Genomic DNA, 17,999 nt, shown 5'->3' with positions numbered 1-17,999 from the left:
TATAATCAGAGCCGCCACTGCCACACCCTGAAACAACTCCTTACTTGTTTCTAAATATGGCAGCCAAAATGAAAGAGGCCATGGCAGCAGCTCACGCAACAGAAAAAATATGCACTTAAAGATAAGGTAGAAAAAAGCCAGGGTGTGTTGGAAAGGCTTTTAATTGAATACAACAGGGCTGATCCAAGTGATAGCTTGTACACTCCTGAGGGCCTAACTAATGAGAAATCAATGGCTTAGACGAGCAAAGTGTGTCACAGCGGCCACCCTTTTGCAGCAATGTTATTAGGGTCTTTAAAGGACAGACACAGCATTTAAAGCCCCTGATTTACATGCACTTACATTAGTATTACATTAAACCCTCAGTTCTTTTAGTGTAATTCTATTTTTTTTTGAGTCGAGCATCTTTTAAAATGCTTTTCAAACTGCGGATGTGCAAGATATGTGTCAGAGCTGAAGATGATAAATATACTGTTTTTTGGCTGATATCAGACGATATATAAAGCTGCATGGATTCAGCGGTGTGGGAAACGACATATTTGACAGACGTGTCCTCCACACATTGCATCATGTGTTTGTCTGACTGCCTGTCTGCAGCACGATCGTTCATTACCGAGCAGTGAGGGGAGCTGGATGTGTTTGCTCATCACTTGAGTTGTAGGTGAAGAAACTGTCACGAGGCTCCTACAGACTGATGAGCTGAATTACTCTTTTGTTTGCCTGCGTGTGAGAAAAGATTGAGACGGCCGTGTGATAAACAGGATGGGACTGTAAGATAAGTATAGAGCTAAGTGTCGGCACCTGAAGCCAGCATAACAACAAAAAGTAATAAAACGGTTCTTGTTAACCCAGTTTTTAAAAAAAGGATCTAATCCATGTTAGTTTGCAGAATGTCATCACATACAACTTCCCTAAAACTGCCTCAGGGAAAGCATAGTTTTCTTTCTGTGGTTGATTGTCTGCCTCCATCCATCTATACTTGCACTCATTACCATCTGCAAAATGAATCATTTCAAGGTAAGTGCAGCGAAGTTGTTAAAGGATATCCACAACTCCCAGAGCTTTGAAGCAGGGATTATTAAGACAGCATTATGTTATCCATCAGTCATCATTGAAATGATTACGGATTCTGCACACATACGAAATGCATGAGAGAATCACGCGGCTGTGATTGGTTATGATACGATGTAAAAAACAACACAATACAAAGCTACAGGTTGAAAACATATAAGACATTATGTCATTTTAAAAGCCCATAAACTGCTTCAAAAGCTTACAGCTTATTATAGCATGAAGATAACAAACCTCCTGACACTATTTCACAACTGATGTTATTCGTGCACATCACAACTCACATGACTAGTTATGGTAAATACCCACAATGGCATCAGATGAGCAGCAACAAAAATAAAACACTAAGAAAGGAATCAGCCAATAGGGAGTTTTAAAACTGTAGAACAGGAAGTGATTTGTTGTGGCCATGTCATAGTAAAACGTGCACAAACCCCTCGTCAGACTACTTGTTGATGTAACATACTGTATGTGCAGTATATCCAGCGTGTGGTATAACGGGATGCGTGGCCCTGTGTCAGACCTGATGAGCATCTGAAAGCTGCTCCATAGTTTGACCGTCGAGGCTGCAGTGCTGCACAAGGAGAACTTTGTGAAATACAACATCTTCTTTATCCCTTTAAGCCTCTGTGTTTGATCTAAACTGACTTTTTTCCTGTTTACCACTTCCTCTCAGGTAACCATGCCCACCTGCACCAGCTCCAAAACATTCAGCTCTCGCTTGCTTTTACAGTCAGCAGCTCCGGAAGAAAACCGTCAGACCTGAAACAAAAACATGTTTGTCGTCCAAGCTACGTCAAAGTTGGTGCATGGTGGCACCGTACCATGTCTAAGCTCATGGAGGGCATGACTGACGGAGGACAACCCGGCGCGCGGTTAGCGTGACATCAGCCCCGGGTCTAAAAATGCACCAAAGTACACACGGCTGTCCTTTTCTTTGTCTGAATGTGGGGCAGACTCGACACTGACAAAGTTAAGAGCATGTTAGTGGCTGAATATATATCCCACACGAGAGAGCAAAGAATATAAATGATTGAGGGACTTTGGAGAGATTACTTTATGAGAGACAGATCAAGACTGGACAAGCCTCATCTTTTATAGACTCAGTGAAAGAGAATAAGGAAACAGTCTGTAGCTCTGGGCTGGCGTGACAGTTTAAGCTGCTTTAAACCTCTTCACTCCTGCAGCCACAGCCCTGCAGACCAGTGGAGGGGAATCCACAGCAAACGCAGGGACGTTTGATTGAGTTATCGCAAGCTTACACCAAGTCAAATGATCGAACACATTACAAGCCAACAAACATGCCTAAAAATCAAAAGCTTCATTCAGTAAAAAACAGTAAAGGCTGATTCCAATGAGCTAAATGCAATCATTCACTCTGAAGTGTAATGTGATTTGTATTGGGCTAAATTCAGCTCGCTCAAACTCAATAAGAGCAACGAGACGAGCTGAAAACAAGCAAGACGCAAACAACATCGAGCAGAAAGTCTCAGGATGGATCTTTATCGCAGCAAATCTCACCCAAAAAATTAGCCTTTTGCTAATAAATGAAGTAATTAGTGTGTTTTGAGGATGTCTTCTGCAATATCTAAAGCATGAGAACCAAACTGTTGTTGCATCATTAGGACTGTGACCGTCCCTCCGCCGTGCCCACTACGGTAAGGTTCCCACACCCATAACCTCCTCACTCCCTGCTGACAAATACTTTCACACCCATGTGAAGGGAAGCTGGGCGCTGTTACAGTCACCTTGTTAAAAACCTGCTCATTTCACCTCTTAATTGGAAACAGATACAGTGCTCTGGGTCTTTACCACAATATTATCAGCTACTAGTGCGATGCACTGTAACAGAGGGCACCAAAGCTAAGGGAAGGGCAGCCGGGGGGAGGGGTCTGTCTGACATGTCGTTATTAGACAAAGCAGGACCTGGAAAGCTGATACCTTCCTCCAAACCACTTGGACTGGTTTGTTTACAGGCCTTGTGGAGGGAGACATTTAGATCATCCTTTGTGATTGTAAGATTACGTTAGCATGTTTGCGTCTTTGTTTTCAGCTTATGAGCATTCAGGGATAAACTTCAGTTAGTTCAGAGGAGAAATCTGTGAAGATAAAGTTCACTAAAAGAAGAAAAGACTGCTTTGCTTTTGCCGATCCCTCCAACGAACAAGTCACACTTTGGATTCTCTACCTTAAAATGATGTGCACAGACAAGTTCGAGGCCTGGATTTATTCTGCTGCAATGGTTAGCATGTGCAGCTAACTAGTTACCTTTATCAGTAACTTTTAATGGAGTAACTTTTATCCAGTGCCAGAGAAGACTTCTTTATCTAAGTGAGTTTGTGTGGTTGCAGGTTCGTTCTGCGTTTCACAAAGCAGGATTATTTATCCAGGGTACGTTCAGTGGTGAATGAACTGTAAGTGACAAGTCATTAGCCAATGAATGTGCGGTTTCACGGCCAAACAGGTGGTGAAGGTGGAAATGTTTATCTGGACTACAGGAAACAGGACCAATGGCTGAAGTCATGGTAGCTTCATCCATCTTTTATGCCATGTATGCTAAGGACTTCAAATACACCCAGGATAATCCTCCACTCGGACTCTTAATTGTCCAAAATGGAATCAGTTTTGTATTCACTGTGATCCAAAATGAGCAAAGTGTTTCCTGAGGATCATTTTTCCATATATTTAGGATCTGCAGCTTTTGTCTCCTGAGTTGTCATTAAAGTTTCATCAGGTTGACCTTCACTTTTATACACTATCATCATCAAAGATTCTTAGCATTCATCCCGTCGGGATGCGTCATCAGCACCATCAAACTGGGGACTGTAATCAAAGTATTAATCTTACACTGAAGATGGTACAGTTTGTCTGTGAGACCGGGATAATAAAGATCATTCTAGAACGTCTTACAGCATTATTCTCTTAGTCTTTCCAGGTGGAAATGTTTATTTATAGTGAGGCCGACCACTGTTCTGACTTGCAGGAGCTTCGTGAACAAAAAAGCACTCAGGACGTTTCTGTTTTGTAGCTGGAGGTCTCCCCAAGTGCTGCGGTGTGCAGACCTGGCCGTGTCCAGCTTGTAAAGCATTGTGGATGTGAATGTCAGGTCAGTTATGTGAGCCATTTGGGAGAAGAAGGAGGCGAAATTCTCAAAGGTGAGTGCTAATTATGTAATGACGTCGAGCTACCTAAAGTTCATCCGTGGGCTGTTAATATTAGGGTCATAGGAGCGTCGAAGGACTGTAGAGACGAGCAGTAATAGTTTGGTAGGTGATCTTATGACATAAATCTATTTTAAATCATTTTCCAATGTCAGGCAAACCACTCATGCAGATTAAATAACCCACAACTGACAGCCAGAGCTACAGTGGAGAAGGAGGGGCTGGTGTAATTTTGTCACTACATTTCTACAGCGTGTTCAGGTGCAGAGTGTTTGCGTGCAGTGCCATGCTCTACACTTAGTTTAGCAGCTGCGAACAAACCGAGAAGCCAGTCGTTAGAGTATCTGATCGATTAACTTCCTGACATTTGGCTAAATAAACCTGATAAAAATGACTAGCAGGCAGTTTTCGCCTCCAGGTGTGACTTCCAATAAAGGAGTCACATCTCTGCCTGTTGGTGTTTGCCCTAAGTGAGCACGCCCAGAACTCAACACTACAATCAAGCGCTTCTTGCTGTCCCTCTGACATTTGTGGTCTCCGTAGCAGCTCTCTGTGTGTTTACCTATTAGCCTATTTACCTAATAATAGCTAATGGATGTGTGTATGTGTGCATCACTTTTCATTTGGGCTGTGAAATCAGATTAGTTCTCCTGTGTGCTGTGTTGCGTGTGCACACTCACATGTTTGATTTGAGCACAGTGTGTGTATGACGTGCACGAGAAAATCCTCCATGCTCCACAGAAACGCTTCTAGCTGGCTCCGCTTGTTCTTGTGTGCTGTTAAAAATACTAAAGCACATCTAAGTGGATAACGAAGCGGATATCTGCAGGAGGGAAACGCTCCAGGTCTTAGGGAATACGCAGGACACCCCAGACAGGTTTAGTGCTGTTGAATCACGAGGTCATGGGAACCATTTGGTTTAATTCTTGTTTTCAGTCATATTTAGTTATTTAAATCATTTTTAGGTGTGTTTATGAGAGCATTATCATCTTAGCGAAGTTGCCCACATGCAACACTAAGGTTGGGATTATACATGCATGTGAACAGACTTCTTTGTGGCCCCATAACTCAACGAGGCCTTGAAAGATAAAAGCTACTGCTTTGTCAACTATTAAGTTCAAGTGTAATTAGGTTCATATACTCGGACCGGTGTGAAACGTGGGAGAGAAGAAGCAAGGCAGATTTATGTGGGCTCTCTCCCAAGGTTCTTTGCACGTTGGTCCAGCAGCGTCATTAGAAATCTATTAAAACCAGCTTCTCTTTGCTAGAGTTTGGTTTGCTTTTGTTCTCCACTAATCAAAAATAAGATCATTATGAAGCACGTGGATCTATGGCAGTGCAGCTGGTAAACTACTACTTAACAAGTTAGCTTGTTGCAAGTACTCATTAGTGACAGGGTCATTTCAGCAATCGGGTTTTGGGAGAGTTGAGTCGATTTGTGACGGTGTACTCCGATCCTGCCTTCAAACACGTGTAATGAAAGTATCGAGGCGTGGCTATATATAAACTGTGCTTACATCAGCTATACTGTATCAGCTGGGCAGAAAATTTATGAATCCATATCTGATAAAGTATAAACCATGACACAGCTCGCCCACACATGCAACACTAACTGGCTCAGAGGTCACTTTGCTGATGTTTCTGACTGTTTTAATTATGATGATGGAAACTAAAGTCCTCCCATAAGTAATGTTTCTGTTATTTTGGCCAGCCTTACTTGCTCAATATGACTTCATAAGGATAGAAAACCTTTACACGGTACATGTGATACCCAGTTCCCCTCTTTTCTCTGTGCAGTTAGGGTTTCGCCACCCCCCGAACCAACAGCCAGACCTCACTGACACTTATTCTTCCTAACAGAGAAACTCTTTGAGACGAGTGCAAGTTTCACGTTTCTCATTTTCTCCCAGACAACAACACAGAATGTGTGTGTGTGTGTGGGTTGGCGGTAGTGTACGCTGTCTGTTTACTCATTAGAAACAAATCCCTCTGTTACCCTGTCAAACATGGTGACCCTCCTCTGACGACTCCCACTGACGCGTTTGTTCCTGTTCTCGTCTTCGTTTCCATGTTCAGTTTTCTGCTGAGTATAAATTCGTTTCACGAGTTATCTTTGTGACTCAAGCTGCATAAAAGCCTCATTGGATGTTGTGCCGGACTGCATTATGCTGCACAGACACTTCCTGTTTTGTCTATTGTCTGATTTTCATTTTGTTTTTTTACATGTGCTGTGCTGAAACATTGGAAATGGAATAGAAACCTCCTTTAGATTAAAGAAGCAGACATTTTAACATAGAAAAGGTTTTATTGTTTTGACTCAAAAGCCTGTAAACTCCCACAGATGAATCTGATGCACATCTTCACATGTATTCACGTAGTCAGGGTATAGCATAGTAACTAAATGCAAATTAGTCAGAAAAAGCAAAGCAAATGGAAACATTTTTACTTTATATTGACTATGTAACGTTTTTGTAATGCCACGGTCGTCTTTAAAACGCTCCAGCAATTAAGAGAGCGATCAAGCAGGGATTCATGTGCCTTCTTTGCTTTAAGTGTTGCCTTCCTCTGATTGGTGGAGGTTAGAGCTATAGCCTGAAAGGTAGCTTTCATATATTTCACTTTTTGTTAATGCTTAATATTCATTAAAGCCCTTCAGTCAAGATAACACAGTAAACTACAATGTTTTGAAAGCAAATACAGCAGTCATCATAAAATTAAAGGACAGCCTTTGAGTATTAATTGTGATCTTACATTTTTTATAGCATTGATATTTCTACACATCTGATCAGCCAATCACGTAGCAGAAACTCATTGAATTTAGGCATGTAGACATGGTCACATCAGCCTGCTGAAGTTCAGACTGAATGAATGCACGTGGCGCAGACAGGCGGTCTGAGTATTTTACAAACTGCTGATCTACTGGGATTTTCCTAAACAACCATCTCTGTTTACAGAGGACGGTCTGAAAAAGACAAACATGAGGTCATGTGGTACGAGGTCTTCAAGATAAGATGGGGCTTGATGGTTATTATTACAGGGCTTGACCTTGTGAGGAGAAGGATTTTAAATGTGAACCTGAATTTAACAGTGAGCCAATAAAGAGACATTAATATGGGAGAAAAGTGATAAATGCACAAAGTCGTTTTTCAGCATCATTCTGAGAGGCGGTCAAAAAATGACTCCAAGGCCCGTCGCAGAGTTTTTGGAGGCAAAGGTAATGTCATCTGGTTGGATTGTGTATTTCTGAGACTTTTAGAGCCGAGAACAACAACCTCAGTTTGATCTGAATTTAGAAGCAGGAAATCTCTTTATTGCATCATCTGGCTTCATGGATAAATAAAGATGGATATCATTTGCATAACAATGAAAATGTATGCAGTGTTCTCTAGTAATACTAGCTAAGGGAAGCATGTATGTAAGTTTGCCATGTCCATCCCTTGATATGTATGGTCATAAAAAGGACACACACCAGGTATCCAGCAAGATAACGTCACAAAACTCAAATAATCTCAAACTGGTTTCTTGAAAATGACACTGAGTCCTCAAACGGCCTCCACAGTCACCAGATCTCAATCCAGCGGAGCCCCTTTGGATGTGGTGGAACGGGAGATTCACATCTTGGACGTAACCAACAAATTCTAAGGAATCGTTTGTGCGTGTACTAGAAAGGTGTCCCTAATGAAGTGGCCAGAGTGTGTATATATCAGTTTTTGTTGTTGTTTCTACAAATATTTGGTTAATGCCAGCATTTTCTTTCTAAAAGCCAGCCTTCCCCATATGGAAAAGAAATAGTAAAAACATACATGATTTACTCATGAAAGTGGCCACTTTCTCATTACTTTCATATATTTTTTTAGTAAGTATACAAAGCATACAAGTTTCATTATATAATTTTTCAAGGGATCTTATATGTGTTTTCACTCTTGTATGCTTTTCATACAAGTTTCATACAAGACAGATAAAAACTTTATAAGATTTATATATATCTTTTCCATATGGGTCTACCTGTTCTGTTTTTCCAGTTCAGATGTACTAAGAATATGAGATCATTTTAAAATCTGTGTTTATATTTAAACCGGTCCAAAAACCAGCCAACTGCTATTTTTTCCACTAAAAGTCTGACTTTGTTTGAGATCAGTTTCCTTAGTTTGCTCTTCAGCCTCACTCACACGATGCAAACTATATTTTAAGCAAGTTTTATGATCTGGGCAGCATCTCCCACTGAGAGGCTCCGTTACCAAGAAATCTGACCAGACTGTGACACGCTTCACTGGGGAGAATGGAGAGTGGAGCACAAAGATGGAGCTGCAGAGAAGTAAAATGAGACACGACTGGCCAAAGGAGTAAAAAAAGGATAAGGGGAGGCAGCAGAGCACAATAATAATGAAGGTATGGAGGGAGACACTCAACCACACAGAGAGTGAGATGGCAGGCTGCGAGCAGTGCAGCATCAGCACGCTTCTGCTCATCACTCATTTATCATTTCATTTGCAGAGGCTGTGGTGCAAAGTATGTCGTTTTTATGAGTATGACCTAAGAGGAGGGCACATCTCTGAGTCTCCGAGTTGAAGAGTGAATGATGAAAATGGTTAAAATGCAGAGATGCAAATAAACTCAAAGGATTTTCAGCCACACAGCTGCTTTTATTGAATAAAAATGACAGCTTGGTTTCTGCCTGCGCAGCCGCCTGCTTATAAATGACTACATGTCCAGTTGAGAGAGAAAGGAAGAAATAAACTGGGAGTGCACTTCCTCTAAAGCTCCTATAGGTAACAGACTTCTCAACCCTGCACACACACACTGGTGTGTCTCTGCTGGGGTCGGCCATCGCAGATGTTCTCAGTCCCTCCCTCCACCCATGGGAGAGGCCGGCGCTCCAGAGAGACACAAAATCTGTTCTTTAACTCTTTAACAGGCCAGTGGATCGATAGCTGCACACACGAGAACTTCTAACCATCAAAAACGCTTGAAAACAAGCAACAACAAAGGGAGGGGTTCATGAATATTTAAGCCACCTTTGCAGGTAGCTGTGTGTTTATTATTCTGTGTGCAAGTTCTTGAGAGAAAGTGCCAGAAATCTTGAGCTTTAGCTTGTCTCCAGCATGTGTGTGACAGCCTGGAGACCCCTGATGCCTGCTGGTCATTAATAAACATGATGATGAATGTTTAATCCCCATCAGCAGGGCGGCATAGGAACCATCACGGGCGATATCGACAGAGCCGCACACACGCACACAAACTCGGCAGATTGGACAAACGGCAGGAGGGAGGTTTGAGTCGTTGAACACGGGGTTAACCACTCAGGATCTACTTTTCTGTGATTGGAGAATTTCCTCTTCAGTATTTTTTTATGCATATTCAAAAAAACAACAACAAAGGAATGATTGACGGCAAACTCTGATTTCCATGTTTTTCCTCTGTAGTTGCTGTTTATCCATCTAAAAGGTTTCAGAGACATGTGGCGTAAACATGTCTGACTCCTCTTCAATATAATGGAACTAAGTGGCACTATGCCTATGAAAAAATATATCGGAATAAAGAAAGTAATAACATCTGTTTCCAGAAATCTTGTTGTGAGCCGTTTCTTCTCCTTATGAAACTACACCTGCCAACTGCACCACCATGCCAAAGGGAGCATGCATTTATCTGTGATGAGAGGCTTGTGGTGGGACAGTGAGACAGAACGTCAGCACTGATGGTGTCCGCCCTCATGTTAGCTGGCCACACCCCAACCTTTGGAGGGGAGTGAGTTGCATGGAAACAGATGACCACATGAGTTGTAGAGAGAGACATAACCAGATAGTGTTTCAAATGCATTTTTTGCAATTTGAGCAACACAGTAGCTCCAAACCTGGGTAATTCTCACCAGACCAATGTAGATGGATGAATAGCACCACACCCTGAGGAAACGCGCACATTTTGATCTTGGGTTTAACTGAGAAGTATGAACAATCCATAAAAAAATTAAATTAAATTAAAAAAAAAAAAAACACAAAAAAACATTTGCTTCTAAGGAGCTAAACTGAGAAGAATTCTCTTGGTAACGCAAAGTGTCCCATATCTGAACTTTTTTAGCTTTTCAAAAAAAGTGCATCAACACACAAAGACGTGCAAAGGTTTAACGCATCAGGAGCTTCTAGCTTCTAATATGATCCCATAAACAACAACACGTGACATCTTACACCCGGGGTCTCAAACTCAAATGAGCCTGGGGCCACTGCTGTCATCTCACTGGAGGGCCACTTTAGTGTTCAAGTAGTACAAGAAAACACACAAGAAAACACCCACTAATATTTCCTAAAATGTAGTGTTTTCTTTGTTCTATTTAATTTCAAATAATGTTTAACAAGAAAAAACTGCAAACATGAACGCAATTTTTTCTCACTCTTGACTACCTGAAGCCTTTCATTGAACTACCAAATAAACAGCTCTTTCTGGCCAGACACGTGGCAGCACTTTTGCTATAATTTTGTTTGTATTTAACAAATATGCAGGCATAGGTATGGAAGCCCGTTTCCGCCACTATAAAAAAGGATTCATAACTCAAAATTTTGAGAAAAGTAACTCGAATTTTCGAGTTAGCGCTGCCAATCAGTAATCTACGTGAATGACGTCATTTCCTCGTTACCCGGAAGCTGAAGCCCTCAGCTACAAATGCTACAACTAAGCTACCGGTATTACATCCAGTCGTGAATGCACAGATTGCTGAGAGTTTTCAGCCTGGCTTCACAAATGATGAAACCCCTGTGTTATTAGCTGAATCACATGGTGTTACTATCAGCAAACGTACTCGCGAAAGCGCCAATTTGTTGGGATCCGTTTTTGAGTGCGCGTTCCTCTGCGCCATATGCTTCCGGGTAACAAGAAAGCGACCTCATTCACGTATATTTTTGACTGGCAGCGCTAACTCGAAATTTTGAGAAAAGTAACTCGAAATTTCGAGTTATGGATACAAGCTTTTTTGTTTTTATTTAGTGGCGGAAACGGGCTTCCGTTAAGCGTACACATTAGTTTTTGAGCCAAGTGAAAATTGTTTTCTTTCCAAATAAATCTCTCACTGAACTAACACAGCCCTCAACATGTTTGCACTCTGTTACCTCGGACAGGTCCGTATGGAAGCCCGTTTCCGCCACTAAAAAAAAAAAAAAGCTAGTATCCATAACTCGAAATTTCGAGTTATTTTCTCGAAATTTCGAGAAAATAACTCGAAATTTCGAGTTACTTTTCTCAAAATTTCGAGTTAGCTCTGCCAATCAAAAATATACGTGAATGAGGTCGCTTTCTTGTTACCCGGAAGCATATGGCGCAGGACCGCGCACTCAAAAACGGATCCCAACAAATTAAAGTATGTTTGCTGATAGTAACACCATGTGATTCAGCTAATAACACAGGGATTTCATCATTTGTGAAGCCAGGCTGAAAACACTCAGCAATCTGTGCATTCACGACTGGATGTAATACCGGTAGCTTAGCTGTAGCATTTGTAGCTGAGGGCTTCAGCTTCCGGGTAACATGGAAATGACGTCATTCACGTAGATTACTGATTGGCAGCGCTAACTCGAAATTTCGAGTTGCTTTTCTCAAAATTTTGAGTTAATATGTCGAAATTTCGAGAAAATAACTCGAAATTTCGAGAAAATAACTTGAAATTTCGAGAAAATAACTCGAATTCGAGAATAATTTCGAGTTATGGATCCTTTTTTTTTTTTTTTTAGTGGCGGAAACGGGCTTCCATAGGTCCGCGGCAAGGAGACCTCCGGCTAATACTTCGGGTTCCGTGTCGGGCTCGTAGCCGGGAACTCGCTTTACTGTCTGGGTCAACTTTGCTAGCGAGAGGCAGAAAGAAGCGTTGAAAGGCTGCTCCAGCAGAACTTTATTGTTTTGGAGAAAAACACGAACACAGTGTACAGTCGAGTCTTAATAGCTTACTTCCAACTGGGCTGTTTGGCTGCAGTGGTTATTATTATATTTACATGCTTCCAGCTCCCGTTTCTGCTCGGTAGCAACTCCTCGCGCTCACACACGGAGGGGCGCACGTTCTCCCTGCAGCGAGGACTACACCGCCCATGGGGCTACAGTCTTAAAGGGCCATGTCTGTAACACGCTGGTCATATTGCCTTCTAATTAAATCATTTTTCGAATAATAATTTTTAAAACTATTTCTTCATATCAACATCCGGGCTGCAAGTAGAGGTGACGTGGGCCGCGTGTCATTATTCGGGAAGAAAACGAGTGAAAAGTCCACCCTGTGATTCTGTAGCCTGCAGAATCTCTCTCAGCTGCAATAACTTGAAGTCATGGTTCTCACTCCACGAGCCGGTGTCCACAAGGCTTTAGCTGTCAGACGGATTTCTTCACATTTGACTCTGGAGTACTTTGGTATCCAGAGGAGTTTGTGGTCAACCCAACAAACTGCTGGGTGCCCAGATCATCAGCCCTCCACCACCGTGCTGACAGCCGGTCTGAGGTGTTTGTGCTGATGTGCTGAGTTTGGTTTTGTGCTTCATGGACGAGCGTCTCCACTACGCTCTCGTCTGTCCAAAGGAGATTGCTCCAGAGGTCTTTTGGTTTCTTAAGATGTAATTTTGCAAACCTAAGCCATGCTGCCGTGTTCTTTATGGAGCCCTTACAAACAAGCCAAACATGTTCAGTCCTTTCTTAATCATATTATTAACTTGAACCTTTAACATGCTATCTGAGGCCTGTAAAGTCTGAAATGAAGCTCTTGGGATGCATTTGTCCAGCTTTTTGAATGTTTACACTTGTGAATAATCTTTCTCACTGTGGAATGATGAACTTTAAATTGTTTTGGAAATGGCCTCACATGCCTTGAGAATTGATGGGAAGGTCCTCTAAGATCATTGCTGATGTCTTTCCTCCTTTGGCACTGAGCTAACACACAGCTCAGAGGTGCTCACACCGATGCAGCACCCTCGCAACTCCCATGGAAGCAGTAAAGGTGTGCTTTATGATGTCGTCAAGGACAAAACCTTAGAATTAAAAAGATGATTTTTTGGTCGTACGTGAACAGGAACAAAGAAAATGAACATCTGAATAAACCGAAAGAACTGATCACAAATGCTTGTATCGATTTCACGAAAATGTTATTTGCTGTATTTATTATTGTGAAATCAGACTGCAGCATATTCCATGATACATTGTTTTTTAATTCAGATATTTGCTGCTGAGGTGGTAGGGATTTCTACATGAATGGTCTATTGCTAGAATACTTCACACACCTGGAAAAATGTTCAAAAGTACAACAAGTCGGCTTTCTTTGATAAAAAACAAGAATAAATACAAGAATTTGATATTTTAAAGAATATAAATAATAAGGTACAACTGCAGCAGGCCTTTGACTTTGACATTATAAAGTAATAGATTTATGACTGTGTGGTATTCTGTGGGGGATTTGGAAAGAAGACAAAGAAGGTGCTATTCCTGATCCCAGAGTTGTTTCAGAAGCTTTGACTTTATGTTGAATTTGAAATATACTGATCCTAGCGCTACTTTCAGCCTTCAAACTCTCCACCAGGTCTACACGTTCTAACATCTACGAGTGCTGCAGTCTGTCCATGAAACACATTACCAGGTTTGATCACATGCCACGCACCACCACCATCACCCCTCGCTCCGGCCTCATTCTGGTGAGTCTGGAATTTCCTCTTTTTTTATACTTGACACCGTCTGCTCAGTCTCTTGTGCACACTTGTGAGTGACGCCTCCGACTCTCAGGAGGGAATCTGCTTCTCACCAAACAAACAGGCAGACAATGAGGAGGCCTTCAGGGCTAATTACCAGCTAGCTGCTGCTTGGAAACAGCAAGGAGGGGTGGTTAAAAAGAGTGGGGGTTAAAAGGGCCCGGGGTGGGGAACAAACAGCGACTGTTTATTCATGTGTGGGCAGGTAGACGCACACTCACTATCCTCCTTAACGGAAACAATGAAGCTTGTTTTGGCGGTTTAAGAAGCAGGTGTCACATCTGCAGGAAGAAGCTGAGTCAGCCTTTAATAAGCAGCTTTTATAAGGTCGTCTTTCTCAAATGATGACAGACCCGTGAATGGAGGCAACACCCGGCGCATGAGAGTAAAACAAATACAGAAGGCCTGCAGTGTGTTAAGGCTGCACGAATGTGTGTGTCACACACCTCGTGTCGCTGCAGACGAGTGCAGAAAAACGAGAGGCGGCTTCATAATGAGAAAACCGATCTGGGATTTGGTTAAAGAGTGCGTACGACATTTTAACGGGCCCACCCTCGTGTGTGCACCACTAATGTCAGAGTGATGGGGGCTGCATCCAGTACCTGCCTGTCTTTCCTGATACACATCTCCCAGTTTCCCCCCATTCTCAGGCACAATGTGCTGCGCTGTCAAACAGCCCGCTCCCTGCTTGCTCAGCATCTTCCGCCTCATCCCTATTGCATGCTCCCCAAGCACACATATATGCATATTCCTTGTCTGTGTTAGCAGATTTAATAAGCTCCCCATCACCCAGCACAACACTGTGCCTGCTGTGAGCCATGGTTGGACAAAAAAACAAAACAGAGAGGGGGAATCAGGTGTTTGTGGATTGTAATTGCCTCCATGACAACTCTCATTTTCCTATAGTCCTCCTTCTGTTCCCAACAGTGGCGCCCTTTAACATCCCCTGCCCCGATGACCCCACGTTCACCCTTCGAGAAATGCAGAGACAGCTGAAGACGAGAAGCAGAAGCACCAGCAGAGCTCGTGTAATCGCTTCAAGGCAGCCACTTTTAGCAGATAGGTGCATGTAAACAGATCATGTATGTTTACTGATATTTGTGTGTTTTGAAGTGAGGGTACGGGCAGGAAAGATAGGACCGCTGACAGCGTGCACGGAGGTAAGAGCTGCTCGCATCCTAAATGGCGAGGCCCGTGTCTCTGCCCCGGTGTGTTTGCACCGTGTCGTCACACTGACAGCTCCAGCACGCACGCGCGCACACACACACACACACACACACAGGATGTGAGTACAGAAAGGTCTTCAGTGACGAGCGTTTAAACCCCCCCCATCACACACACCTCTTCAGTATGCAAATACACACTGACTTGGTGCAAACAGGCGCTCTCTCCTCCTCTCAGCAGTCTTGGGGGGAAAAAAACAGACTGCTTGCCATCAAATTTCTGTTCATCTCGAGAGAATGACACAAAAAGGTCTCATCAAAAAATGAGACAAAATGTTCCGTGAGAGGGAATCATCAGCCTTATCTAAATGTGATACATCTGAATTTACTGAATATCTTTTATTTCCAGGCTGTCTCAGTCCAGGTGAGGCTGACGGGTACAATTACACAGCATCAGACGTTTCTATCACGACGAGAGCTGTCAGCATCAAATGTGTCCGAGTAAACAGCACGAACACATAACCGTTCATCCAATTTGCAAAGTACTGACGTGCAGTCACCCGAGGCCGTGTTTTGTCTCCCTCATGATGAATTCCATCACAGCCTCGGCGTCGTACTTTCAACTTTTCCTTCTTTAAAAGCTATAAAACACAAACCCCCACCTCCCCTGTGGCTCTGCACATTAAAATTCATGCTGGAACTTAAAAGAACAGAAAGCTAAAACCTGAAGAGCTTTGCTTATACCTGTATGCTGCAAGTACCGGCACTGCTGATGTGGCCTTGAGCGAATCTCCTCACCAACATCCAGCTCCGGTGCTGCTCTAACTGCACGCACACTTCCTGTGGCGCAGTGGGACAGCTGTATGACCTTGCTCTTTTGCAGCGAGCCCAAGTTCCTGGGTGAGGAGAACTTTGGACGCCTCCCAGTCTAGGAGTGTCTGCTGGCCCTGATAACGGGAAGCCGGGCGGGCAGTGGCTTCTTGAAAGCAGAGGAAAAGTTATGCGCACTCCCACAGAGCTGAGTAATTACTGTGGCTGCAGACTGTGAGCCGAGATAGGGGATTCCTCTCCTGCATAACTAGGTGGATGGGAGATAGATGGCTCTGTCTCTTGCTCTGACTCCATCTCTGGTGCTCATGAATTTGTGCGAGTGGTCACACCAGCAGAGACGCTCTGGCTCTCTGCATCTGGCACAGGCTGCACAGTGAGTGAATATGATATCTGGGTATCTGGCCATGGCAGATAAAGGCTCATTTTAGTCTGGAGGCTTTAGGAGGCCTAATCAATAGCTTTAATCAATTAAGAATGCAGCAACTGGGAAGCTGCAGAAATCAGCCAAGTCTCACACTAAAAAGACCTCATTCCATTTATCACAACACGTCTGTATTGATCCCAAAAAGGTATGGAATGAGTTCATTTCAAGGACCTGGCACAATGAAGGTCCCGTATGGATCAGTGGTTTCCTTCGCCCGTATCCTTACATCAAGGTTACTGTTGTTTCAAAGGAGGGGGATTTATGTAGAGATATTTTGCCACGGTGCTGTTGAGATGGTGAAGAACAGAAGGTAAGAGAGGTGAGCACTGCAGATTTTGAGCCGTCACACTCAAAGAATCCGGTCTGCACTGAGCACAGTAAGGCCGGCGCACTGACAAGTGCTGCAGCACCACACTGACCCCAAATGGCCAGACGGAGTAATGGCACTGCTATAATACTAAGGCAGCAGGAGCACCATAGCGGTTGTGAAAATGGACCTCCAGTGTATCGCGTAATTGCTGAGAAATCCTCTTTATAGAACAAATTAGGGCTTGAAGTTTAGCCATTATTAGGCTAGGAAATGTTTATGATTCTCCCACAACACAGTAAAAAGCCTTTTACAAGCCAAAAGCTAGCACTGTGTCTAATTAACTTCCTCACAGCAGGGAACTTCTGTGTATCTGACCTGCAGTCAAAACCACACATTAGCGCTTCTGCCAGGGTACAAACTGGAAATGTACCATTATTCCATGCCATTACAGTTTTGGTGCCCATGCTGGGCTAAAAGGTAAAGGTCAGGCAAAGAATTTCTATGCAGTATGAAGTGCGCATGGGTTGGCACAGTAAACGGCATTAGACTCAGATCGGAGGCAGGTGGGACAGCGTGCAGAGAAAGGAAACCTCACACAGGCTAGTATCCTAAATCATACCCGGGACCTATTTGAAAGCTGCAGTTCCTAAATAAATCACACTACAGTTGTGGCATGCCCTTTACCCAGCCATGTAACTGAAGCTGCTGGACCTACGTCCAGCGAATATTTATTTTTATTGTTGTGAATGGAAGACCTAGCCAACTGTTGTGTACATGTGTGTCTGTTTGAGTACAGATAGCCATTGATTGAAAGTTCCAGGCTGTCTAATCTTTCTTTCGGGAGGTCAGCAGGAAGATGGACCTGGCTGACTGCCCAGGCTTTGGGAGGCAGGTGGGAGCTAGAACTTTATGGACTGAGTCATAGACACACAACTGGATATTCTTACCAGAACTCGGGTCTCTACATGCTCAGCACTGCATGAAATCTATTTTTGTTGACTATTGTTTGGACTAAGAGACAAAGCTTAAGTGGAGGTAGAGACATTAAGCAGCACACTGCACTGCTCTTGTCCACCATTTCTCTATAACAATAAAAAGTGCTGAGATGGTGCCAGGAGACACGCTGATGGAGGCGATTGTTTTAATGAATCCTCCAGCTCGTGTTTTTTCGGACCCTAGTGAGGCCATAAATGAGCGCACAGAGGAGCTGTGTGCTAGTGATGCTGAGTAAGCACATCGACCAGATGCAGCAGCCAGCTCTCCAGCAGGGTGGGGGTATTTTAGCCGGCCTTCTTTATTAATTTCCTTTTGTTGTGTGAATTTTTTTAAATTATAAAA

The 17,999-nt window shown here is 43.1% G+C and overlaps 1 protein-coding gene across 1 annotated transcript in view; it reads right to left on the bottom strand.

Annotated features, from left to right (window-relative positions):
* The window catches only part of scaf8 (SR-related CTD-associated factor 8), a 44,675-nt gene that overhangs the window by 2,517 nt on the left and 24,159 nt on the right, over positions 1-17,999 (bottom strand). The gene's annotated exons all lie outside the window — the stretch shown is intronic.

This window comes from Simochromis diagramma, unplaced genomic scaffold, assembly GCF_900408965.1.
Source record: "Simochromis diagramma unplaced genomic scaffold, fSimDia1.1 OVJJ01000305.1, whole genome shotgun sequence".
NCBI classification, from domain to species: Eukaryota; Metazoa; Chordata; class Actinopteri; order Cichliformes; family Cichlidae; genus Simochromis; species Simochromis diagramma.
The sequence above is the reverse complement of the archived record's forward strand: the minus strand, read 5'-3'. Positions and strand labels throughout refer to the sequence as shown.